Source organism: Mercenaria mercenaria, chromosome 14 (genome assembly GCF_021730395.1).
Source record: "Mercenaria mercenaria strain notata chromosome 14, MADL_Memer_1, whole genome shotgun sequence".
Lineage (NCBI taxonomy): Eukaryota > Metazoa > Mollusca > Bivalvia > Venerida > Veneridae > Mercenaria > Mercenaria mercenaria.
Window position 1 is genome coordinate 28,411,887 of NC_069374.1, and position 20,051 is coordinate 28,431,937.

General features: G+C 32.8%; 1 long non-coding RNA gene across 1 annotated transcript; it reads right to left on the minus strand.

Annotated features, from left to right (window-relative positions):
* Window positions 1-14,727: 14,727 nt before the first annotated feature.
* On the minus strand, window positions 14,728-17,144 carry LOC123528256 (uncharacterized). The gene is made up of 3 exons (XR_006681934.2): window positions 16,986-17,144; window positions 16,171-16,303; window positions 14,728-14,841 (listed from the first exon to the last, which is right to left on the minus strand). It is a non-coding gene; the product is annotated as an uncharacterized LOC123528256 (long non-coding RNA).
* Window positions 17,145-20,051: the final 2,907 nt, after the last annotated feature.

A 20,051-nucleotide genomic window follows, 5' to 3' on the forward strand; every position in this document is an offset into this window, starting at 1 on the left:
TAACACCATATTACAATATCGTTTCAACGACTGTTCAGTCCATTTCACATGCTGATACAGTGGCGCCAATCTGACTAAAGTACATCTCCTATTATGCTACGCATATGATCTGACAACGAGCTATTGATAGCCTCGTTCTGACGACCCTTCCGCTAGCCAATCAAGAGCTAACTTACAACATTCTGCAAGCTTTAAAAAGCCTTGGTTTTTGATATCTACAATTTTTATGTCGAAAGATATCAGATAGCCTGTTAGCTCAGTTTGTAGGGCACTTGCTTTATAAACGACAGGTCCCGGGTTCGAGCCCTGGATTGACTGCACATTTTTCTTACTCTTTGACATTCGAACAATTTGTCTGATTGGTTCAAATAAAAATACATTTGTCAAAATATATGAGCCGTGCCATGAGAAAACCAACATAGTGGGTTTGCGACCACAAGGATCCAGACCAGCCTGCCATCCGCGCAGTTGTCAGGATCCATGCTGTTCGCTACGTTTCTCCAATTCAGTAGCTTAAGCGACAGCATGACTGACCAGACTGCGCGGATGCGCAGGCTGTCTGGATCCATGCTGGTCGCAACCACTATGTTGTTTTCCATGACACGGCTCATATATAGCAATACTGGAAATCCACAATATACAGAAGACGTATGTGAATGGGTCGTTTCCAGATCTTCGTTTAGAAGATCAAGTACTTAAGTCAGATTGCAGTGGCGCCTTCGTGTTTGTTCTCCGTGGCACCATTCATACACATTTCACGTTACACGCTTGGTTAATCGTGCAGCCAATCAAATCAGTTTAAAACCCTGTAAGCATGCGAACGCGGGAGACGAGTATTTTTGCATTATACGCATGCGCAGCGTGTAGATTAGAGATGGTAAAGCGCATGCGCAGCTCGCGTCGTCTGCATGATGCCTGTGTATGATCACAAGTGGAATATTTTTTAACTTTTGTTGCTTCCATTTCAAAGTTTAAATGGAATCAAAACATATTTACTAATTGGTCTTCATTAATTACCGATTAAAGCTTTGTCTTTAAGAACAAATATATTTTTTTTCTTTTTATGTCATATCGTTTCGTTCTAAACAAGTGTTAAAATACATTTTTAATTCCATTCAAGTGAACTTCTCTATTATTTCAAACACACGCTGTTTTACGTAAGTCGTTAAATGAAAAGGTGAAATTAGTTTAAACAGTATTTTTATACAAGTATGCAGTTCTAAAGATAAAATGAGGATTAGGAAACAAACTTATTGTGTCCTTCCCCTTTAGTTACTATACATATTAAACACTTGTTATGACAGATTGAACATACAAGCGCATAACAAAAATGAAATCAAAAGAAACATACTGTATGAACAGATAATAGAAAAAAGTATAAGGTGAAGTTATTCATATATTTCCAAATGCATCGGTGATGATCTTATACATTTTTAATGGATTTTGCTGAGTTTCTTTAATCCACTGTTATAAGGATGAGTTTATACCAAGTTATCATAATTATTCTTGTATGAAATTTAAAAAAAAAAATTTTGAGGATGAATAATTATAAATATAAATTTACGCTGAGAGTAAACTCTGTCACAGAATACAGGCTAGATTCAGTGTGATGATTTGATAGATTATTCATATTAGGGCAAAAATACAGCTTTTATGCGGGAGCTAGCGTATATTAGAATAGATACGTTGTTTTCCTAGTATGTATTATAATCTGTCATCTGTCTAAAAATCAATCAAAAAAGAAAGGGAGAAATGCGTAACTTTATATAATATGTAACTTATTATTAAACTATAATATTCAACGAAAATCAGAAATGTATCTTAAGGAATGTCTCTAAAAATATTGTAATAAAAAGAAGAAACATACGTTCTTTTCGCAAAATTTTACATACACTATCATAGTTACTAAAGATTATGCATATTTAAACATGCGCAAAATGCTGCTCCCGCCAAACAATCATTGGAAACCGTATAACACGATATCTAATCCTGTCAGTCAGAGGATCAAACCCGTTATATACTGTGGATCCTCCGTAGCAGAGTGGTAAGGTCGCTGACTTCAGCTGACCTTCCTTCACCGCATCGGGTTCGATACCACCAACCTAGGTAACGAACGGGTGGTGATTCTTACCGAGTACCAGCCTTTGTCTTAAATATTGTAAGAAAGAGCATCTACAAAGAAGCTTGACATAAAGTCTATGTAAAGATCAATTGAAAGCACAGAGCACAACCACGCTAAATCAAAGCAGAGTCGTCACATGACCTTTAATTGACTTGGTGTGACGTTACAATCAACAACAAATTTAAACCAAAAAACCTTAATGCATCTATTTTTCTAAACAGATGGCTTGTGAAGCGTATCTTCAAAACAGTGAAAGCAATTATAATGTAACGAAATAGGTACCGCCTGTAATAGGTTCTGTAGATACTAACAATAGAGCAAAAACAAACATGAAAAAGGGTGTTGTAACAGCAACGCTTTCCCGTCAGATGTTGTTTTAATGTTAATCAAAATCACTGCAGCCACACGACAGCTGTTGCTACATGGCAGACGATGACAATATTAGTCGTAGGACAACGCCAACTGAAGTAACGTGCACTATGGATTAACAGTCTAACCAATTTATTTTAGATGAATAATTTGCAAACATTGAAGTCTAAATCTGTATTTCAGACAAGTATTGTTCATTATTAGTAATACGAGTTTCGCTCATGCAAAATTGTAGGCAATTTATCATTTTACATACTCGTAATTTTACCATTACACAAAACAGGAAAAGCTCACTTTACCTAACAGGGAGATGGATGATCTACGGATCGAGGGTCCGTGAGTATTATCTCCGAGCGAGGCGTATGTTCTCCGTGAGAATTTAGTAAACGGCATTGTGTCATGAGTCAATTTGTATTCCGACTTAAATTCATGTGGAGTATTGACAGTTACTTGTAAGTGAATATGTTAGTATTGGTATAGAATCCAGGAACACTGGTTAGGTCAACTGCCCACATTTAATAACTGTAATACTAAAAAGAGTGCCAAACCCAAAAGGAGAGAGAAATAGAAAGTTAAAAAAGCTTTCAACTGTGTTGTAAAAGTTAGCATAAGTATGGCAGAGAAAGATATTTTCATTTACACAATTTAACAGGAATAGGATTATAAACAATAATCTTGGCTTGATGTATATCAACAATCAAATGTTAAAAGAACTGTGTCAATTTTTTCCAACTTTAGTAAGTATACCTGACCAATGAATGACACGTGAGTTAGTTTTTATTTCGTTTTTTTAGTGTAGAACAATGCCTTATGAATCTTTATTGAAGAAACTTAAGAACCCGCAGGATTTGAGACCGTTTTACATTTCATATCTAAACACGGTCATTAAGATTCCTTTGGAGGACGCATGACGTACCTAGGAAATTAATAATACATTGTCTCATTTAGTCCGGAAGGAATTCTGAATAAATGGTATACTTATTTTGGTGTGCATGGTGTGCATGGTGATCTTTCCATTAATCATTTAATCTTTAGATATTAATTTAAAATGTATAGAATCCTCATCAAATGTATTTAACTTTACTAGATGTACATATATAAATCAAATTGAATTAGCATTAAGAGGTATATTCATAATTAAATGGCAGGTTTTTAACAGTAGTACACATTTATACTGTGTCTATCTATACGTGTATATAGCGTGTACTACTGTTAATAAGCATACACTTGTTAATTTTATGTTTACATTTATTTATAAACTATACGAAATAATTGTTTATGTTTTTAAATATGACATTTGAATCTAATATACATTTAAAGTGACTTTCAATAATCACCAAACCTTTGCCTTGATCAAATACAGTAATAGTTTAAGTGACAAAACAAGTTCTCATGCTATTAAACTGCATCCATAACTGTGTCATATATGCATATTTTCAAAATACCCCCAATATGGTTTGCGTAGGCAAAATTTAACAGAAGACAAAAAAAGTTAATCACTGTTAAATTTGAAACTGTTCAATTGATCTTGCACAGGTAAAACTCCTAAAGATTGTTCTTTTGAAAGAAAGGAAAACTTTTGCAAGACGAGTGACTGTACGTTGCGACATGTTGCTATTTTTGGTCGAAAATAACATACCGTGGGTACTATTACGATGCCTTTGGGTTGATTGAAACATGTTCAAGTAGATTTTTTACTAGTCACTAGCAATTGCTAAAATTTCATGTAATAAGTTTAAGCTTTCTTTCCCTGAATTTATTTTCCCTACAAATTTTGGGTCGACAAACACGGTAGTTTTTGGGGATATATGGATTTTTCTAGTTATATGCGCTGATCCGTTATTCAAACAAGTTACATAAAATTGCCAAACAATATAAAAATAACACTCTTCTTTATTTACTGGAAACAAAGTAAAATATACGTGTTTGAAAATACAGTTGAAATGTTGATGTATTCCTAGTTTGGTACATTTCATATGACATTGTAATTTTGACAAGAAATGTCTATAAAAAGACAAACGGCGTAGAGGTAATAATGTTTGGCGCATGAAAAGTTCAGAATTAAACAGGATGTACAGACAGAAAATATTTGGATATGCATATACGAACACATTATTCATTTGTAAATATTCCAACTAAGCATCAGATTTAAATGATCAAGATGTATCATTTCAATGATAGAAGGTCAAAATGATTTGACGTCCTGTGCTGATTCTGAAATAATTTAGTGTTGGGTCAGAATCCCCCATAAGTAACCCACTAGCACAATATGTCGACCAGCGTACAATTAGTTGGACTGGAAAAGGCTAAAGCAGTTGACATGAAAATAAAACCCTAGCTTTTAAATCACTAGTGAACCCCATAACTCTAATTACTTGATTAAGTTCTCAGTTTAAAAAAAAACAAAAACAAAAACAAACAAAAAATCTTAAAGCAAAAAATCAAACATTTGCAGATTGGGATACCTTCCATAAATGTTGAAATCTTTTTATTTGGGTAAAGTTATAGGTAAATACTTACATGATGTATGATGGAATAATGATTTTTAATTCTTATTTGCACATTGTTGTTGTTTGCATAGTCATTATTTTCATGAAATTAAAAAAAATTCAGCTGACATACTGGCCCTCGTTGGTGTTGTTATTGTTTTTGTCTGTACTTGCCAGAGCGAGGCTCCAGTGGGGAAAGACTCCTGGTGCCCAAGTATGTAGGGAAAAACTAAGTTTCGTGAAATAATAACAAAAACTGTTAAATTTTCTACTTTATTTTCACGAAGAGCATGAATTTGCCGTGTGTGCGAAACCGCGTACAGTCCGACACCGGGTACACTGACTACAGTTACAACCAGCTACCACTCAATCATCCATAAGCGAGGTTCGCAACGGGGGAAGAAGTTTACCTTCGATTTCTCTAGCGGTGATAGATTCCTAAAAACTTGAAATAAGAATATATCATTTTAGTTTAGGGTAACAAAACTACTAAATATTTTCCATTTGATATGTGCCTTCTGATAATCAATGTCATTTAAGACTTAATAAATGGTTTATCTTCTCAGCGCGCACCTGTTTCGTGTCCCGATTTCTACAAAATCTAGTTCAAAAGCCATGTTATTCAGCTAACGCCGAAAAAATAAAATACAGCTTCCTGAAAAGGCATTGCTCAATCAACTATATTCATGCGTGGGCCTTGGAGACCTGTTAAACACTTCTTCTCATAAAACGATATCTGTTTATTTCTCAATTTGTCGCCATTTATCTTGATTTACTATAATATATCAAAGCTTTCCTAATGGGTTATTTAGTTAAATGAACGCAAATGCAGATTTCTCTGCGATTGAAGTTGTTTGATTTGGTTATCACATTTCTGTGGCAAAAAAATATCATCCTGTTTTGGGAATATAATTCTCTTATAAAATAACATAAGTCTGCGTTTGCCCATTTTAAGTAATCAATAGAACAATAATATATACGACATAATGATGGCTATGTCAAGAGGGAAATGCAATTAAGTTGCATAATCCTGTTGAAACCATTAAGACTACTGACACGGCAGCAATATTATAGTGTAATTGCTGTGGTATCGGTAACTACAGGCAGTGTTTCAAGGGATGGTTGAATAAATATATTTCTAACTAATCAACTAATAAAAGATTAAATATCTGACTGTAAATAATCGAAGTTTAAATACATATATCCCGCGTGCTATGTAGTATGGCATTTGATAATGTGCCTACCACTGTTTCTGTTATGCAGTTGAACCCGAACCATTATTATGTCTCATTACGAGAAACAATATAGAATATTCATTCCAATTTTTGTACACTTACATAACGGAAATTAAAGGGTATTTGAAACTTTACTGTCTGGAAAATATATAAAATTTATTGCCGATATCATATGTCGCTTGAAATTCATTTGTTGTTATTTTAGGAGTCCAGTAGCATTTATTAGGAAATTACAACAAATGTTCTTTAGAGATCTTTATTGTATTTTTGGTAGCCAATATTAGCTGACTCTAATACAAAATTCCTTCACTCAGTGAAGGTACAAAATATCTCGCTCGAGGCTCTGCCAAGTTACCGCAAAACAGTTACCCTAGAGTTAGTTATTGCATTTAGCAACTTAAACAAGTTGCATACAGTATATTTTGGTTAATAGCAGAAATTAAACGAACGATTGTCTTTTAAATTCTATCTTATTATAGAAGCGTACGAATTTACGCATTCATTCATAAATTACAGAACGTGAGCCATCTTGCACCTCCTGCAGCGGCACAAACACGGGAAAATGTATGCAATGTTATCTTTAATGTGTCATGAAAAGTATATGTTTGAACTGAGAGTTATATGAACACTTATTGAAGTCAAAATCAAATTTTAAGGACTACATTTTTTCTATATTATCTCTTTTAGGATAATCAACCGGTTGATTGAAGCCCACAATCCGTCACTTCTTGATTCTGTTTGAAATGGAGCAACTGGTAATACATTACAGGGTAAATAATTTTTTCTCCATTAAAAGAAGGAGGATTCATTGTGACTGAATTGGCATGAAGTGGTTTCCTAATTTGGGCATAAACTATTAATAAATCCATGGATTATTATTCTCTTATTACATGAGTCCACAGTTTCCTATTTACAATTCAAATTTGAACAATAATGTAAGGCATAGTAAGGGCTTTGTCATGTAAAAGATCGAATTAGCCTGAAAGCATAAACACTTTTGATACCGTGGCAGTTATAATAGTTCCTTGTTGCTGTATATTCATTGTTTTTGTCAGGTTTTGAGTATGGCATCCAATGTCGAGTGTTATACATTCCTGAAGTCTGATTACTACTATCGGTTGAAAACCTCGATTGGGTGGATAACATATGTGGCAGCCATTCGACCGGCTTACGGATCTACCCAGGTGCTATTCCGTGCCAGAGGTAATGTTATGAGTACGAGGTCCTTCCTTTACGTACCAGTAAGGGTGCGAGAAAGTCCACATTTGAATTATGTTGGCGTGAATAAAAACCCAACATTTAGCAAACTGCAAGGCCGATCTAAATTGCGTCTCGCCATATAGTGTTAAATAGTAGCTAAATGTCTACTGTATACAAAAATGTATTTACTTAACTTTTAAATATCTCATCAGTCAATAATAGCATTTTGAATTATTTTGCAATTTATATTTTCAAACAACGCCTAAAATATTCTAACAATCGAGTGTGAAATATGAAAAAAAGACGTCTTTCCAAATTGATATATGTGGCCTACATATGTTGTTTCACATTTCCTCAAGGGTGTGAGGGTTGTTGCACATTTTGTTTACTCTCTTGAACAGTCTCCATTAAACCAAGTCTGCTTCAAGTATTATGTTGCTTGGTTGCATTATATGCTTCCAAAAGCTCTCTTCATGTATACTAATATACCCAAAGTGTTTGATAATGAATAGTTGCCTAGTACTTGGACTCAGTAGTTGTTATATTTTTCTGGACCTTTGCGATCATGGAATACACTCATTTTTATTAAACAGAATTCCGCCTAAGTTAGTGCTTGAGGGCATGAGGGTGTTTACAAATCTTATGACCGCTCCTGCGCATACCCAAACTAGGATATGTTGCCATGTTGCTTAGTTGCGTTCTATGCTTCCGAAAGATCTTTTCAAATATTTAATACTACACAAAATGTTTCATATGTGTTAAATACCTCCAGTTCCGAAATATAAATATTTAACAAATTAAATTTAAACGCAGTGCTTTGCATTAATTATATGTTAAACGTAAAAAGAAAACAAAGACATAGTAAATTGTAACGGATATTTAAAAAAAAAACTACTGTATTTGCGTTATGTACTGAACATTTGGATAAACATACTACGAAATATGTATATAAAGACAAAACAGTATTCATATGATCTTTCGTCATAACAATTAAAATAGTTATTATTAAACACACTGTACTTGACGCTCTGAGTGTTTTCCCCAATTATAAAGGGTCGGTCAGGCTGCAACAGTCGCATGTATCTCTGTCGTCATTAAGATTAAACCACGTGCAAAATTAATAAAATGACACAATAAGAACTTTAGAATAACCTTTTAAACAATTTAGTTCAATTTTCGAATGAAGTTGAATATTGCATAATGACTCGTAACAGAAGTTCTTGACATCATGGATGTAATATTCCGCCGAATTATAAAATTTAAATCATTTAAATTTATACCAAAATATTTGAAATATTGTGCGAAAACAAACAGTTGTAATATTGACGTTATTAACGACACACTCGTTATTTGAAATGTAAACAAAGTCAGTGTCACTTGACATTCCATTCAAACGTAATCAAAAGTAAGTAATACCTTTTTGAAAACTTAACTATTATAATTTCGAACATACGTTTTTCTTCTAGTAGATAGTTTAGATAACCATTTGCTCCGTTTCACATTTAATAGTCTTGTGTTTTACCAGCTGAATTAACGATTATGTGAAAACAGTTACATCATTATTTAAGAAGCATTTCAATTAAAAAAGAAGCATTACTAACAGGACACGTGCTACATACGTCACCTTGACAGGTATATTGCCGTATCAAATTATGTTCCCAGCAAAAAACAGTGTGTTTTATTGCAGACCACACATAATTGCTAATGCATTTCGTACTGACGAAGATGCATATAATATCCTTTTACTGCAAGCTTTAGAAAAAGCTACAAAAATAGAGCAATGAAAGCACGTAATGGTATATCACGTAAAAATATCTCGTAAACATAACGCCATAAAATGAAAATTGTTGTTACTTTCTTTCAAACATATTCTGGAAATTCATCGGTCTGTTTTATGTTATAGATATAACACTAGGGTATTTCAACTGCAAATCTGCTTGATCTCTAAACCACTAAGTATTTACAAACGTTTCTTATATTTTTTTCATAATAGAGATTCAAACGATATAAACATCCCTTCGTTGTCGGTGTGAATAATAAATAGTAAACAAAAAAGTCATGGTAGCACAGAATGATGTTTGCAGCATTTTCTACCGAGAAATTAAGGTTTATTAAGTTTGAATCTCTTATTTCAACTTTCAACTTTCAGCTTCAATTTCAATATTTAGGCTCAACCATAATGAACAGCAAAGCATCACAGTAAGGAAAAACATGTCAAACAATATCAATGGCGGTAAAATATGTAAAATTATGTTTAGTGCAACAATTTATTATACACTATATATTTATTTTGATCATAAATTTATATATTTTTCTGAAGACAATTTAGATTATTAAGTTTATACATAATTTATTTTAGGTCGATTGTGAAGCAAGTTCTACAACTTATATTAATCACTCTCGACACCTCATTCCTGATGGAATCCATCGCCTCTAGGGTATGAGAGAAGATGCCAGTTTCCTTTTAATGCCTAGCGCCAAGCAATGGAGCTACTGGTACTATTTTTCATTTAGATTATTTACCATGGAGATATATAATTAAAGTTTATTTGTTTAATATTGCAGCTTTCAAAAAGCTTTAGAGGTATAATCAAGTTGACGATTAATAAAAACCAGAAAGTATTAGGAAAACACCAGATGATCTTATGTTTAATTGCTTTCTAAGATTATGACTCATGTAACCAAGAACATTCATCAAAAGATACATCTATAAAAATAGTTATCAGTACATAACAAATTTACCATCGTATTTGTACATACAATGTACAAACAGATTCTATTTCAGCATAAACGTATCAGACAATGGAATAGTATTTCAACATAATTATATGTTTTAAACAATAGGATACTATTTCAGCAATATATAACAATTCTACGGTTTGCCTTAAACATTTATATTTTTCATTATCTTATCCATAGATTAAACATAACTTCCTAAGAACTTTATAGTTAGATAGTAGTGCTCCAAATTTGATGATGTTTAGTCGTTGGTAATACTTCTTGTATTAAAGTGTGAACATTCTAATAGATAATGGATTTCATCACCAATAACATTACAGAAAAAAAGAAACATTTTCTTTCGTATGAAGGTATTCCTCTCCGCACTGGTAAACGATGGTCTTTTGTTAAAAACGACATCATATTTTTACATACGTATGTAGGTAAAGAATTGATATACGTGCTTCGTTTATATGCAGTGTAATAGAGCTTATACATATTTGTATTTGATGTCCTTTCTCTTTCAGCATACCATGTTCAAATTGTATGAAAGTATCTCTGAGTTTTTGAGAACATGATTAAATTAACCACATGGGGTTTTAAATAAAATGACTATACCATATTCCTGAGTATGCTGATGTGCAAAGTATGATTTTTATATTCTCAGTCCATTTGAATTTAGTTTATTTAGACGCATGTAATTCGTAAATCAACAGTTACTGATAAACTTTAGAGGATACCTTTTGTTTTGTGAATGATGGGGTTATATTTTGAAAAATATTTTATTTCAAGATATACACAAGTTATGTACAAAAGGACCATACCACGGTTTGCACCTTCCTACTTTTTTTTACAAAACCAAGGGGAAAACTATGATCTATTGTCATGAAGATCCATCAATGGATTACTGTCTATTTTCTGGGAATTTATGGATTGTAAAATAACTAAAGGGCAATAAATCTGATTTATAAAGAGATATTGATGAAATCTCGCGTGAACCACTGCTCTACAATGATCTATACTTGTGTTAGGTTTCATAAAGATCCATCGTTAGGTTGCTTAGATTCAGTCAAAAAATCCCTATTTTTTACCCAATGAAGGCGAAAATCTCTGTTTCTACTGGGTACGGGGGCATTATACTATGTGCGAATGAAGGTAATGTGTTAATTAATAATTATATGATGTTTAGTGAGTCTAGCTGAAATACTTTTTGAAGTATAAGCATTAAACAAATCAAGGGGAAAGACTATGCTTTAACCAGATCAAGGGGGATAATACTATGTGCGAGCTAAGGTCGTGTTCTAAATAATAACTAGCGAGGTTTGGTGAGTCTGGCTTAGATACTTTTTGAATTATAAACATTTCTATTTTCGGACGGTACGCACGGACGGACGGACGCACGGACGATCATCCGGACGGACAACGCCAAAACAATATCTATCCGCCTTCGGCGGGGATGATAAGATACAACTTCAAACATAAACAGCAGCTCCTATATATATGGTGTTCGACTTTACAAAACCGACAATTTTAATGCTCAACAAACTACTTTGTGATTTCCTTGAAGTGTTTTACAAAATATATAATATGCATATTTTTCAATATATCACATGTTATTTCAGCTATTAATCACAATGTGAAAGTAAATATTATGCATTGATAAGACTCCGGAACAAAATCGGAGGACATTTTACTGTTTTATTACAGTAACTTTGAAAGTGCATAGAATATTGTTGTAATTAATATGATGCGGATAAAATATACTTACCTGATAATTTTATCAGAATAATACTGCACCATATTTATCGCCGAGTAAAAGGGTTGTAAAGAATACATAGAGACAAAGGTGCCATTAAATTGCCCAAATTACATATATTAAACAGGATATAGCTAACAATAAGCCTGCGGTCTAAATGATTTCAATATGTTTTGACCGTTGATGTATGATAATTGACCCATTTGCAACATATAATATATACATATATGAATAAATGTGTATTGTTACCAGTCATGTAATTGTAATAGTTGCATTAACATATTATTAAACAAAACTGCCGCAAACAGTAATACATATCATTAATGAGCAACGCATCGGATATAAACACACTCGCTGTCAGTAGATCTTTATTGCGAAAACGTTTGCAAGGGAGATTATGCGTTCATAAGAATAAAATACGGAAAGCGAAGTTGTTACTCTTTTATATGCATACTAAATCTTCATCCAAGCAAAAGTGCGTATGCGACAAATCAGTTCACAGTGGAATTTCATTGGTTTATACTTGTTTTTCAGCGGCCGGTTAAGGCATGAGTGTACGCCATTTTCACCATGGAAGAACTATAAAAAATGGAAATTCTTTGCGCGTCAGTTACGCAGGCGAAATGGGTAGAAGTGTATTAAACTCTTTAATTACATGCGCTTTATAAGAAAGTTGTTTGCTTTACTAGTTAAATCAAACTATATTTCACTCAAGAACTACATTTTGCAGATGGTTTGATATCACACTGATACAAATATTATATATCCTCTATATGTTACACTGATTCTATTGAACGCTAAGACGATGAAAAAACGGTAAAATAAATACAAAAAGGGAGATGAACCAATAATTATCTTAGAGTATAATATGTTTAAAAGTACTTCAGCCTTTTTGTTCCTAAAGAATATATTCAGTAGTTGAAATTAATTGTCTTTAAGTAACAGAAAATATAATATGAGTACAAATGAGACGCAAATTTAAATTCTATCGTTTTTCAAGCTGAATCCTTCGACTCCTTGTATATCGGTCCATTTGTAGGACATGTTTCTGATAAATAAAATACATATACTAACCGCATTAGTACTAATTTTCCATGATTTAAAACAATATAAGTATGTATGGTGAGTATAACTGGTTATGATTTTATTGTTTTAATCCTGAGTGTTTTATTGCGCTTTGAGATACAGCTTTTCAAATAAAAAATGCATAAAAGTAATGAAAGGCTAAAGGGTCGGACACAAATTTCTAACAACATGATAGGCTGTCCTTTCTTTTTTATTTCACCGAATATAGTATGAAGATTGGCTTTAATTGTGTGATAAAAGGCGTCTTACCTATGCTTAGACCTGTTTTGTTGAACTGATGGTGTTTTCTTCTTTGTTGTGGGCACTTGTTTTCTGATTTGTGTATCCCAAGTATTATAATGAACTGACTCTACTGCGTATTATAAGCAACTGTTTTATGACAGGAAGGCAGGTAAACAAACAGGCAGCCATCAAAATCTCATTTTATGATACATAATTCATAGTTCGATATCCGGTAAGCATTTCTAAATCGATCTATATAGATGGAAAATACGCTTTTAATATTTCTTATTTTATGCTACAAACTTTTTAAAAAGCTGATAGCGACCGGGTTTGTTATGAATCAGAGCTGTGGTATTTCGATCCATTCAGATCGTTCGTCATGACATTTTTGCTGTGCTAGTAAACTGCTTGATTTTTAAGCTTTCCAAGTTCCAATACTCCAACTTCAATAGCTTTGGGTATTGTTTAAGAACCTCTTGGATATGGTGCCTGTTATTTAATTCTATCTTTTTGTGATACGCAGAATCCATGACCTCATGCTCCCACTAAATTCCAATTTGTTTAGTTCAGCCCATTGTTTTATCCTTATGGGCAACCCCATTATTCTAACTAGGGACCAAACGCCGCTTTTTATGGAATTACTCTCTGTGTCACACTGATGGTTACCTGAACACAGACACCTGCTGGTTTCTTGAATTTTGGCACTTTTAACATTTGTAAATGTTACGTAGTGCTCAACCAAGGGCCAAAGGACATGGACAGTATCTTGCATTTCCACTACCGAGCCTAAAACGTTTTAATTTTTTTGATGGCGCCCTGTTGGTTTCCAATTTTTGAATTTGTATATCTCTTTTTTTCGACTGAAAAGGCATTTAACTCTATAAAACTGGAGTCTGATGACAGTTGGAAGTTTATAATACGAAAGACAGAAGAAAGATTAACCAAGTCCCTTCAACTTTCCGCGCGCTTTGGGTTATTTATTTTATTTAACATATTGATATCCCCTTATCTTGATATGAGGCGCTAGTTTATTTTGTATTAATGCATTTTTGTTAGTTTGACTAAACTCCCTCTTATGCACTTTATTCGGTTATCGCAATGCAGCATTTTAATAACGTCTACATCAGGCATTTTACATGTATGTCCTGACAAACGCATAACACTGTTATATAATACCGACAGGCCATTTATTTGTATACTGTGACTTGTATCGTAAGATTATTCAAAACGACCATAACTTTCCAACCTGGCAAAATGTATCCATGTCCCGGCAATATGCATAAGGCCACCTTAAAGATAGCTTTCTGTACGTTTTGACAAAATCCCTTGACAATTACAGTTTAATAGAAGGTCTCCGAACAGGGATTTTGGTACTGACGGACGGAAAGATATCGGGAGAAAAAGGCAGAGACTATATGTCATCAGCCAAAATGTGTTGTATAGAACGATTAGACAAGGTCGAATTTGCAGATATGAAAGAAAATGTACAGTAACGCGGATACAGTTTGTCAATACAAAAACAAGACAACACAAAGTTCAATCAATTGTATTGACCATTTAATATATGTCAATTTGTTTATCATTCTAATGCTCTGTAAACTTTTTAAATCAGTCTGATCCGGTAAATGGCAGTAGAAATCAATCCTGAAAACATAAAATGATGTTCAGACAGATTATATAACATTTACGCTGGCTAACTTTGTCTACTTTTCAGCGAAAATGAAACAAAAACTGTAAATTTATTAATAACATGAAATACGTTGTTGATGCACGAATGCTTCTGATGATACATATGATATGTATATATTAACGACTGGGTTGTTGAATTATAAATCCTGCACAAAACTCAAACGACAACATGTTTGATAATTATGATTTTTCTTCATTAAAACGTTTCAATACAGAAAATATTTCTGTATACCATTACAGTATGCGCTTAACTTCTATCATTGACAAACTTATTGAATTCAACTGTGCATGAGAACAATAGCAATCAAACAATAATATAAAATTGCTGTCGTTTAAATAATCGTGCGGGAGTAGTACCTGCTACAGGAATCGACATATTTAAAAAACTGTTTTCTTTTATAAATTTGACTACCATTTAACGTGTTTAAAAAAAAACAGAACTATGGAAAAATGCTAATGATAACTTATGTTATTTTGCCCTTTAAATACGAGTCTAACTTCTACACGCGACAGGCCTTATTCTGCCGAATATGCTTCTTATTTGCTAAGTAAGTTCATTTGAGTCCCCTCCAGCATTTACTTAATCTATAGCAGATACCCGATGACCATATACAAAGCCAACGAACAAACTATTTTACGTACACATTGTACTTATCTACCACTTCTTTCAAGGCAAAAGATCATATGCCTATGTTTCCAACATTTATTATCTTGGTATAATAAGCGAATTGATACTTTCATTTTTAAGGTATTCTTTATTTATCAATTTTGTAATAATATGCCTATGTCGATGTTGCATCGGCACATATAGCATAACAATTCGTTAATAGGAATACATAAATGTAAATACCATTATCTTATTTAGATCATATTCTACCAGATGGTCAAGGTTTCGATTCAAAACTTGATAAAAAAATAGCTGTTTTCGAAGCTTTTGGTGCCGAGAGGAAAATTATAAAAGAAAATAAACAAAAACACGGATTTAGAAATATAAAAAATAACTATTTCTACGGCGTTCATGTATGTGTAATTCTGACTTATTACGCACAAAAAGTTTAAAACAAAATCTACTCTCCTCATAATGTTCCATAATTGCAAAGTAAAACTATTTGTCCAGCATGCTGAAAGCCAGTATTCCGATTTTTGCCGTACTGTATACTGCCTAGTTTATGTTTTAATAGGACAAATGCTAAGAAATGTTGTAGTACATGGTTTGGGACAAAAAAGTGAAGAAAAATAAGTAAAATGACGCATAGTGATATAATCACTGAAATAATAACTTACAAGCATACCTATCCACGTCTTCTCTTACAGCAGTTTGTCTTTCTGTATCCGCATTTACGAGGGTAAAACGGTCCTTTATTGATCTCTCCAAAGAAACATCTATACCTGCACTTACATAAATACGGCCACGGCCCTACAATAAAGTTTGAAAATATCATTTGTATTTGTTTTTGTTTCACATAAGGTGTATATAAATATCAAACCTGTCAAATAAATAACAACCACACTAACACTAACCACACAAAAATAGTGTTATGAAAGTATTTTAAATCATGTGTAACAACAAGTAGTAACTGCGATATCGTTCTGAAGATATGAAGATGGACGCTCATTTTAGCGAAATGTATGTACGAATTTGGATTGAGTTGTATCGATGTTCGTTGAAGGCACTCTGTCTTTTGTTGTTAACATGTCAGTTGCCACATATTAGACTTGTGTCAAATATGCTCAATTTTGGTACTTCTCCTATAGTTAAATTATGCTGGTCTAGACATGCAAAATTTAAAACACCAATGAGAACAGAAACAATCTGATTTTATTGATCGCAAGTTATTCATGAAACAATTTGCATTGTAAAGTATTTGAACCTATGACAAATGACCATATGATAATAAAGAACACTTTTAGATATTCCAGACATGGACTTTATACACAAGCTTGGCTCATTAGTTAAGAGAATCATAAATTATTTAATCATTAGAAAAGGCTGACAGTCATTATTTCTTAAAACCTAATAATTTGGAAGTTATTCCTTCTAAAATTTAAATCATTTAGAATGAAAAGAAACTTAATAAAACACACATAAAATTGCTTACCTGCAGTTACGTTAGGCACGATGGTAATGGCCACACAACTGACCAAAAGTAACACTAGCATATATTTGTTCATGTTGTATTATACCAGTACCAAATAGTAACGTTCTACAGTGTTGCACAGTGACGTTCGGGATGACGACAGAAGGAGGATCTGTCCCTTTTATGCAATAGTTTACAAACAGGATACAATTTTTTAACAATGTGCTGTGGTTAATTAAAGTGGTTTCATATCCTTGTTGACTTTTCTTTATTTTAGACATCCCAATCACACGATAAAAGAAAATGCATTTTTGCTTGTTTATTCCAACTTTACAATAAATTTTAAGTTATAAAATCGCGTTTACATGCTTGTAATTAAAAAGATATATTCATAACAACAACATTTATTTATTTAAAAAAGGAACATTTGCTAAACAGCCTTCTCTTAAACAGTTCAATCTTTTTATGATATTTTTATGTAAAATCTAACATCTTGAAATACAATCAAATTAAATGCCGTGTGATTTTCTCTCAAACAAAAAGCAACTATGATTTCTGACCACAGTTTTAAGTCCAAAAGTGTTATGAATATTTGTAACGTTTAACTTGATGGTATAAACTGTTTAAATAGTATGGATGTTCATATCAAAGTTAAATTAATATTTTTTTTTTTTGTGAAATGATGCTAAAATTTAATGATAAGGAGATGAGAGAACGCTCAAGGCTTTTTTATCTATAGTTTCATGCTTGTTTTTGGTCGTAGTTATATAAGGGAACAGTTTCAACTATGGTAAAGAAGTAGAAGGCGCATTTTTTGAACACATATATTTCTCCATAAGATACATTATTTAATTAACAGCTGATTTCCATGTAGTGAAGAAGTGAGCTTTAACTGTGGGGTTGAAAAATTTAAGTCAAAACTCAATAATTGTTTTAACTGATACCAATCGCCATTTGTACCTAATACTCTAAATGTAAGTTATTCGTGTACATTGTTTGTGATTAAAAAAATTGCAGATTCCAGTGCTACAATGCTTCAGTCGTGCTGCATGAGTTAGTTCGGGAAACTGAACATATAAAGCTTTGTGTATTTAATTTATCTTAAAATCAGCCACCGAATACAGAAAGTTTGCAAATTATGCATAAACCATACTTGTTTGTGTTCTGTTGTATAAAACGTTTTTTTTTTTCTTTTCTCAGTTTCTCAGAAATATAGAGGACTCACATCATTTAATCAATGGTTGTTTATGTTTAAAGTTTCAATGGTTGTTTGGTTAAAATTGGATCTACTTAATATGTTTTATATGGTAATATTTTCCAATAAAGTACACATTAGCTAACAACATTTGCTAGCATCCCTGTAATCCTAGACCTTAAATTGCAAGACTTTTTATGACATATAGATATACGGAGAGCAATAATTGTGTGTACCTAACCGTCCATCCGTCAGTCTAATTTTTGTTGTCGTATATTCGGAAAATACAATATGTTTTCCGTAGTGAGATGGATTTTTGTAAGTATGACCTTTACCCATCCCCCTCAGCCAAGTGTGACATTGACCTTATAGATAGAAATCGAGAATCCGTCTCCCTGAAGCAATCATAAAGCAGTTTCCAAATATGTGAAAAAGTTGTAATCAGAACAATAATTAGACGGACGGACACACACGTATTACCCTTTTCCTATATGTCATGAAGAAAAGCTTGTTATTTAAAAGTTACACATCTTGTCACTGATGGACTCAATGGATTGAAGGTTGGGCGTCGGATGTGGGATGTGGGGGTAAAGTGTGAGTAATTTCCTCTAGCAACGTTCGTCTGGGCGCCATAACGAATTTGGCAACTCTGTTGCTGCGACAAAACGAAGTAACGAATAACGCACTAATCAGCCAGCATATCAAATAGTGAAGACAAACATAGTACACTGGTAACTATTTTTTTATATTTAAGAGTAACACATCTGAAAAGCTTAATAGACTGGAAGTTCATTTATTTGCATTTTCCAAGATATTGTAAACAGATAATAACACGTTCCATTTGCAGTTGACAGTTTCCATACTGTCAAGTTGTGACATAAACTAGCCCAATTGGGAATCAAATACGTTTTGTCATGAAATTTTTAATTAGTATTTTCTTTACCTGTGACACCATTCTGAGGATATATCAATGTCTCACCAGTCTGTTACAATGGAAATGAAGTATTGCGAGTTTGTTCATGAAAAGGGGACTGGTGCTATTCCATAATTATACAAAACGAAACTTGCAGGTCAACAAGTTCTGTGTCAGCTAGCGAAATTTCTTTAAGCATATCGGACATTTTGGTGTATCGAGTTTGAGATAAGATTATGAAAATAAAAAAAAGGAACCTTTGGAATGAAATTGTTATAGCGGAATTCCGCTAAGGCGTAGACTTCTGCTTATACATCACTTGACTTGGAAGCAGACGAAATAGTTTATTTGACTCGATAACGTAATTCCGCTAACGAACATTTAACATAGATTATATGAGTTAACGGAATTTTCTAAGACAATGCTAAGCTGGTCAAACATTATAAAAATAGAAGTTAAGGTTTACTGTTTCAATGTAAATACTGTAGCAATGATTGAAATCTTCCACTCGTTTATACTACATAATTTTATTACACGTATTTGTATCGCTAGACAGATAACGTAGCGATAGCATACTGAAAACATTACGAATACATGTATCTACCCCGCATTACGCTCAGGTGTGGAGTAAATCAAACTTAATGAAACGTTACGAATCAGTTAAATGAACTGGATATTATTTTCGGCTATCTAAAAAGTAGACATTTGAAATTTTGATAAGCTGACATTTTTATGAAAACGTTCAGTACCAGGAACTATTATGTTCTTTTCTTTAGATAACATGTGTAACTATAAAATGTCAGGATAATAAATGCAAAATTACTTCTAAATAATTTGCTATCAACAAAGAATCTACAATGTCTTTTATTTCTAGTTGTGATTTAAAAAAAAAAGATATTGCATTGTGCAATCGTCTACATTCCGATGAACAAAGTCCAACATGTTTTTTGTTGTTTTTTTTTTTTTAAATATGGAAATT